Here is an 8,432-nt window from a genome sequence, read left to right as displayed (position 1 = left end):
ACACAGCTTTGTTGAGTGTCTATGCATGTGTTGTCTTGGAAATCATCTTGGGGGTGTGGAGGAGTAGAAACTGTAGAGGCCCTCCGTTCGGAAGGAGCACCTTTATCCGCTGCTAACTTCCTTCCGCTTTATTGATTTTGAATTTTCAAGTAAAACCGACAAGAAAAAGCAATAAAATTGTCTCTTCGGAACTCATTCATGCATGATACTGACAACCACTACTTTTATGTAAGGCAAACACATGATACCAGGATGGAATATGTACGAAAAACAGGACGGCATGGCATGTTCACAACTGTTTGTGTAAACTAAGCAGAAACCATTCCAGCAAATAAGAAGCAATGCAAGCTAGAGACCACATGAAAGATGCAACCAATATGACTCTGCCAAGTTAAAAGCGTCCCATCATAAATGGAATTTCAACAAATTAGAAGCAGCGCATGCCATAAATCATATGAAAGATGCAACTAATATCGCACTGCATATACTAAAGGTGTCTCATCATGTTGATTGATACGGGATACAAAAAACAATACTTTTATGTAAGGACATGCTTAATAGACAGATGTACTATGTACTAAATACAGGAAGGCATGTCACATTAACAGGTATAATGTATAAGCTAAGCAGACTAGTACATGCAGTTTAACCAGATTGGAAGAATTACAATCTAGACACCATATGCAACATGCAACCACATATCATGCTGCCAAGTTAGAGCAAGCACATGCGATGCTAGTGTAGGGGAAATGCTGTAATCAACTACAGAGCTACGTTCACTATCTTCATGTAGCATTTCTGTTTCTTGAGAATCATGTCGGGAGGCTGACGTTGCATTCTTTAAATGAGGAGTAGTCCCCTTGCCTGCCTGCCTCGTCATACGTGATTGATGAGGGATACACAAGAACATTAGTTTGATGTAAGAACATGGTTAATACACAGATGTACTAGTATGTACCAAAAACAGAAAGGCATGTCATATTCAAAGGTATAATGTGTAAGCTAAGCAGATGCAATTTAACCAAATTGGAAGCAATACAAGCTAGACATCCGGCTGGAGTGGTGACCATGATCATCTAGGACCTGAGAGCCTGGTGGGAGGCGGGCTGCTTCTCTACCATCGCAGCTTTTTAGTTGGCTTCCAGGTGATGCCTATCTTTGCTGGGCTTGTCACTGGCTCGGCCAATGCCCTGACTAGCTATTTGTCTTCTGGTGCTCACGGGATGGTGGTTCATGTAAAAAAATATCTTTCCTTATCTTATCGACTTCGGCCTTTCGAATACAAGCTAGACACCATATGGAACATGCAACCACATATGACACCGCGAAGTTAAAGCAAGCACCTGGGATGGTGGTTCATTGCGAGCGAGGTCATCAACTCCAGAGCTACGTTCCCCGTCTCCATCTGCTGACACTGCACCCATTAAAGCGTTGAAACGTGTCTTGCCTAGCCGCACAACAAGCTGGAGCGACTTATCTCTTTTCTTTTTGGCTTCTCTCATGGCAGCAGAGTCTGAAATACCCTTGCATAAAAACACAACAGTGAGAGTAAGGGTGAAGTGTGTGCAGAACTAGTGCACTGTAAAAGTAGCAGATAGCAGGTGGCTGAAAAAAAATGACAAGAGACATATGATAGCTCTACAACATTGCATGGCAAACAAAATTAGATTCTACTCCGTATGATTTTGTAATATATGAGCAAAGGAAATGCAGGTACTCCTCCAGCACACCACCACATGTGGTCATATCTAAGATAACAGTCGACTAAAAATAAATAGGTCAGTCAATTTTTTAATGAACCGTCCGATCTATAAGGAACGGGCAGATGGACTTCGTCTACCTCCCGCCAGTCATTGTTGACGATCTTTCTTGAACCGCCAGCGACCACCGGCCCAGACCCCTGCCTCCGCCACCCCGCCCTCCTATCGACCTCACACCACCGCCGTGCTTGGCAGCGCCCCCCAAGCCATCCCTTTAATCCCGGCCGACCTCCAGATCGGCCGCCTGTAGCTCTAGGCCGCACACGCCCCTATGATAAACACCAAGGCACTGCTTCCCCAGCGTAATAGGCGTACTAGCGCCTGTTACGCTGGGGAATGCTTCCGTTAATTGGGAATCAAGTGGCCAGAAATTGAAATTCAGGGGGAACCTTGTGCATCGCGAGTTACTAGGAACATCTAGTATCAAGAAGAAGCGGTCAACTAGTGTCTTCCGTGGGATGAATACCGTGCAAGCAGAGACGTAAGATTTGCACGAATAAGGGAAGAGGAGTACCTTTTTCGGTTGCCGGTGTGGTCACCCCCACATGTCGCGCCGATATTCTTGTTTTTACCGGGGAAACCGATGTTCTGGAGGGTGCATGCTTGGACGAACACATGGACAAATTGTTGACTGTGTTGCCATGGCCGTATGTCGGCGGAGGGGAAGCAGATCCGAGGCGGCGAAGGACGGCGTAGGAGGAACAGCTCCGGTGTGGTGGAGGGTGGCAAAGTTGGAGCGGCAGCGGTGAGGCGCAGGACGGCGTGGTTGAACTGGCTCGGGTACAGATGGCTCGGCCTCGGCTTCAACTACTAGCTGTGGAGGGCGTTGCGGTTGAGGTTGCGGTGGACGACGACGTCGGGGTATCGGCTCCGGTGTGATGGAGGAGGGAGGCGATTGATGGGTGAGATGGGGTGGCGGACGGAGGACGCCGGGGTTTCGCGGCTGGTGGAGAGGTAGTTTTGGCACCCACGGAGTATGAATGGGGAATCAGACGGGTGGGGGGCGAACCATGTTTCGGTCTTGGACATGCTTGTTTTTGGCTTTTTTGAACAGAAGATGGGACGCGCTTGTTTGAAATTTGGGGAAAGTACAAACTTTGCCCCCCTCTTAAATTTGGGACCTACTGCGGGTCGGGGGCAGGATGGTAATCCCAGGTGTCCCAATTAGTGGGCGGGAGCGATTTCGGCCGCGCGCATGTGTGCTTAGGCGCCATTGTGTATGAATGTTTTTCGGATGCGGTTGCGTGGCGTCTAGATGAAGCTACAAACCTACCCCGGTTTAGACCTTTGGACGTCGGGCCGGTAGGTTTCATGGGTCGGAGTTATTAGAAAAGTAATTTCCTTGTACTGCCAAACATTGGTCTCACGCGGTTTCGAGCGAGTAGAGGCTCTTTTGGCGCTTCGTTCGAAATTTTGAAACACAAGCATTCATGTTTAGAGTACTCTTGAACTATGAGGATTGACCTAAATATACAACGTTATATTTGACCTTGTATGTTTGAAAACCTCATTAAATTATCCGCTTCTTTTTGAAATTTTGACACTTGAAAATCCTATAACTATGATTATTTTGGAATGGAGGAGCTAAATTTGAATCTATTTTGTACACGACTACATATGCTATTATGTACAAAATCAGAGCAAAGATTGGTGCCCCCATAATTTAGGTATGGTTTACAAATGCCATGATATAAAATTCAAATAATTGAATGGACTTCATGTTGAATTCGATTTTTTTAAACCACCTTAAGTTGAATTCAAATGTATGCTAGTTCGTAGGTAGTAGCTATTTATAATGTCCATTGTGTAACTTTTGTATGTATAATGTGCTTTACACACACAACATGAACTATACTCACGTTTATATTCGATTGCTAAAGTGATGCATTGTCTGGAGTTCAAAATACTAACTATGTGGATCAATTGTGTCGAATAATAACATAGACATGCTCAAATTCGATAGAATCTAGATGTCTGATGGATCAATGACCGCCCCTTACGCGAATTGCAAATATCATGATCCCATCCTAATATTTGGATACAATTTATATCTTTAATCAATGTGTAGAGCAGTCTTTTACGTGTAGTTTCACTCTCCATCGGTGGTCTCTCACACATGCTCACACACTCTCTCCCGGGGTGTCTTTCTCGCACACATGCTCTAGATATAACCCTCCCTCTCTCGTAACCATTTACAACTGTTTTCACTAACCTTTATCACAAGCACTCTTCCTCTCGCAAACATACACAGGCACAATCCTCATCGACCCTTTCTATATACATGGACCTTCCTACGTGTCTCATGTACGCACATTATCTTTACGCCTGTCTCTCACGCATTGTCTCACACCTCTCTTCCTAATCGACGAGTATGATTCTAGGAGAGCATTCTGTAGGATGCCCCTTAAAGTTAGGTTGGATGAATAGTAATATCAGAGATAAAGGGGTTACCTTAGTCTGAGAACCTAGGGTTACAAATCCTAGCCGGCTTTGCTAGTGAACACAGAGTCCTTCACAATTCTGCTATCTTTGTCTTGTACGACTAGTCATCCATGGGTCTTCCTAAATGCGTCACGGGCCAAACAATGTGGCGCAGGACGGAACAGAACGAAGGGCCTCAGCTCGACCCACCAGACCTCACGCGGTGACACACCCTCTGCCCCCACGTCTCATTATCTTCTCACACCCACAAATAGCAACACAAACATCACACACATAGAAAATTTCTCCTGGTGCCTCTATTCCCTCCCCCCTTGCATATACACACTCAACGGAATGGAATCTCTTGTCGTGACGTCATATTCGTATTTCTCTCTCTCTAGACCACTCTCATTTCTCCCTCTATCCATGCCTCTCTCGAATACGTAATACACACACATACCTCTCTAGGCCCCGCCAAATGCATCAACTACACATTCACACATGTTACATCACGTACCCCATTGATCTAAAAAGCCCTCTCTTCACGTTTATTTCGCATACAATATTCCTTTTGAATAAAGTGTGGCCAAAAAAATATTTTAGAGTTTCTACATATATACAACATTACAAAGTTATATGGAGGAGTATGAACGCTAATTTGCATTGCATGGTGCCCACAATGATATTTATTCCGCACTGTGAATTTGTATATTTTTATACTATATACAAAGTTAGTCATAATAAATAGAAACGAAGAGCATCTATCTCTCCATCGCATACCCCCCTGTATGCCCTTTCACGTATGCATACAAAACTATCTCCGGGTCCTCTAAAAGTAAGCCCCCCAGAAAATTCAGGCATGTTTCATCTTTCTATCGCGATATATGCAGTGACGATCATTGTATTTGAAGCGAAAGCACGATATGTACATTGGACTTCAGAATCCACTCATTACGGTCACCATTTATGTTTAGTGGTTATTATGCAGTCACGAGCTCACCGTACAACTCTGTATTTGCTCATGACATGACTAGTTGACCAGTTAAACGCTCCATGTGGCACCTCTAGTGTTGCATCACATTATCTCACTACCATCGTGCCCACCTGTCGACTTGTATCTACTCTACATCTACACTCTTATAAAATACATAAAATACACTCTTATGAAAAACAGAGTTGGTGATAATGGTGTGCCTGCCATCCTGCAATATAGGCCGTCCGATTTATATCTGACGGATAGGAAAGAAACTATGGAAATTTTGCAAAAAGGTACCCACACACCTCTCCACATTTGCAAATAAGGCCTTCCCTCATTCATCCTTTTCTCTCACAAGATAAACAAGTCATACAAATGCATCTTGATGTTACGTGCAATGCCAGGGCATCTTGCTAGTAAGAATGAAAACAAACGACAAAAATATATTGGGACGGTGGTTTGAAGTCATGACCGCGGGCACAACGGACAAGGTGGCCTTGTATTGGTATGCTGAGCCGTCTGTTTTAACACACAAGAGCTGGTGTGGTGATTATACACACACACACGCATGCACACGAACTGCATCCACGCAACACTCACACAAACACATGCACCCACACATGCACGCAACACTCACACGTACACAAGCAACCACGCACGCACGCAACACTCACACGCACGCACGCAACAGTCACACGCACACACGCATGCATGCATGCACACACCAGTACACCACACGACCAACACACACTCTCACGCTCAAATGCTCAACCTACACATGCATGCGCACACATCAGGCCCTGACAGACACATACACAACCAGGTGATTTCCGCGCACGGGTTGGAGCCTTGTCGTGCCTGCGTAAATTTGTGTTTATCTGACCTTTTGCCTATGCGAACTGACAGGTGGGACCGACAACGAACGTGGTCAATTTAACTAGTCAACATGGCGCCACACAGACCATTTGGCCGGTCAACAGAGTGCAATCCGATGCTGAGTTGTGAGCAAGTGACCGTATAATCACCGCAAAACGTATATAGTGACCGTAATCTGCTTATTCTGAAGTTCGGTGACCGTATTACGCTTTTCTCTCTGTAGGCCCTCCAAAACTACATATCTACACGTTCTCTGATGTTACATCTAACAACTATGCAATACAGCACTACTACTACACTCTAACACAATAAATCATATGTGTTTTCAGTTTTACTAGATATCATATTGTTACTTATAATTATTCAGTTTGCATACATTAAAATTGCCTTTGAAATGTATGGCCAGTATCATCTACCGCGCGGGAAAAATCCCGCCCTTTCCTGTTTAATCAGGTTTGTATCGATGGATCGTGCGAAACAGCAAAACTATACTAGTACTATACAGTACAAGTGACAGTTCACTGGGCCGTCGTGTTGTCTAATCCTCCGTCGTAAGAGTGGAGCGCTCGCTTTCATAAATCTTCTTGTCCCTTTCGCCGACATGTGGGACATCAAGCTACCGGGTCCACGTGCCATACCGGAATATAGTGCAGAGCATCCAGGGTGAAGCACCCCAGTCATGGCGCCGGCGTAGTAATGAGCAATGAGGCGTCAAATCAAAAAGCTGCACCTTTCCCGCAGTTAAGTTGAAGGGACGAAGCAACCATCATTTCACTCGTTGCTGAATCCGCTTCTCCCTCATCTTCTTCAACTTAACCACGTGTTGCTTCTGCCGTTGTTCTGCCTCATGTGGGACGCGGATCGGCTTGGTAAAGCACTGACACGTGGGACCGCATGTTAGCAAACCGCCAGGACAACGTCCTCCGAAAATAAGAATCCTAATCCTAGACTTACAAAGGGCTACGTAGCTGCTACGTATACTTTCCATCTAATCTATATATGCCCCCCTAATTTTCAGGTGGGGTGGGCCTAATCCTCTCCTTTAATCCAATCAAATAGTCCCACATCACATCAGTTCGTAACTTTACGTAAACCATTACGTGGATGTAGGATTGCTCAAATAAGAAACCTCCCCCGCCATCCGCGCGGCAAAATCACCTCCTTTTTACTAATCTCTATCCTATAATTTTTTAGATCAATATAATTGAGATTTGTATAGATAGCACACAGGAGCAAAACCAAGTGGTACGGTTAAGGGCATCCACAATGTGTAGCCAAATGTGAAAATAGCTTTTGGGACCGAAGCTCCGTGATTGATTGATTGAAGGAATAGAAAAATGCAACGTCTCTCCTCTTTCTCCCATGCTTGGACCCATGTAGTACTACAGTATAGAGCACAGAGTCTACTCCTGTCCCTTCTATCACAAATCACAAAGCAGTGAGGCGTCAAATCACAAAAGCACGGACGAAGCAACCATCATTTCACTCTTCGCTGACTCCGCTTCTCCATTGTCTTCTTCGAGAAGCCATCTCACCACATTAGTTACTCCTAGTAGTACTAGTAAAGGACTTCCTGGAAGCAAATGGTGTTCTCCGTCGAACGCACTTCGCCAAACCACCACAAAAAAAATATCGTCGACGTCACCGCAATGGGGAAGGAAGTCAAATATAGTTACTACCTCCATTTTTTTGTACACAAGGCCAGTATATCAAAATTACAATTTGGAAAGGGCCACTAACACTAATCGAGGCAAAATTGATGGGGTTAGCAACCAAGGACATTAATATCCCCTGCATGCATGCGGAAATGAGAAGGTTGCTTTGCATGGCGCTGCATTAATCAAGCGATGAGGAGTGAGATGGTTAGCTCTTTGGTCTTTGGAGAAGAAAATACGCATTAATTGACACGTGAAATGAGGATTTGTATCGATTAAATCCCGCGAAGGAAACCCAGCCTTTCTTTTTTAACACTAGTACTCCTAGTACGTACTAAAAAGAAATGGAGGGAGTACGTACTTATCCTGTTTGGGTCTAGGCCTTGCATTGCCAAACTTCGCCACACATTTTTGCCAAGCTTGCCTAAAGTTTTCAAAATGAGAAGGAGGTACACTTGCGCATGGCTATCGCGGTCGCACCGCACCCTCACACGGTCGCTCCTGCACGCCGCGGTCGCACTGCACCCTCACACAGTCGCTCCTGCACGCCGCAAACCCAACCAAGGGAACACACCCTCACTGGCACGTGCTGTCGCATGTGAACACAACAAACTCAGCCATCCTATCGCTGACACATAATTTTCGTTCATAAAGTATGTTTATCCAACCGCATGTTGGGGAGTATCCGTACGGCCCGTGCGGTGGTCTATTGGGGAAGAAGAAGAGGTGAGGAAGAAGGAAAGA

This window comes from Triticum urartu, chromosome 4 (assembly GCF_003073215.2).
Source record: "Triticum urartu cultivar G1812 chromosome 4, Tu2.1, whole genome shotgun sequence".
NCBI classification, from domain to species: domain Eukaryota; kingdom Viridiplantae; phylum Streptophyta; class Magnoliopsida; order Poales; family Poaceae; genus Triticum; species Triticum urartu.
Note: the sequence above shows the minus strand (reverse complement) of the source record.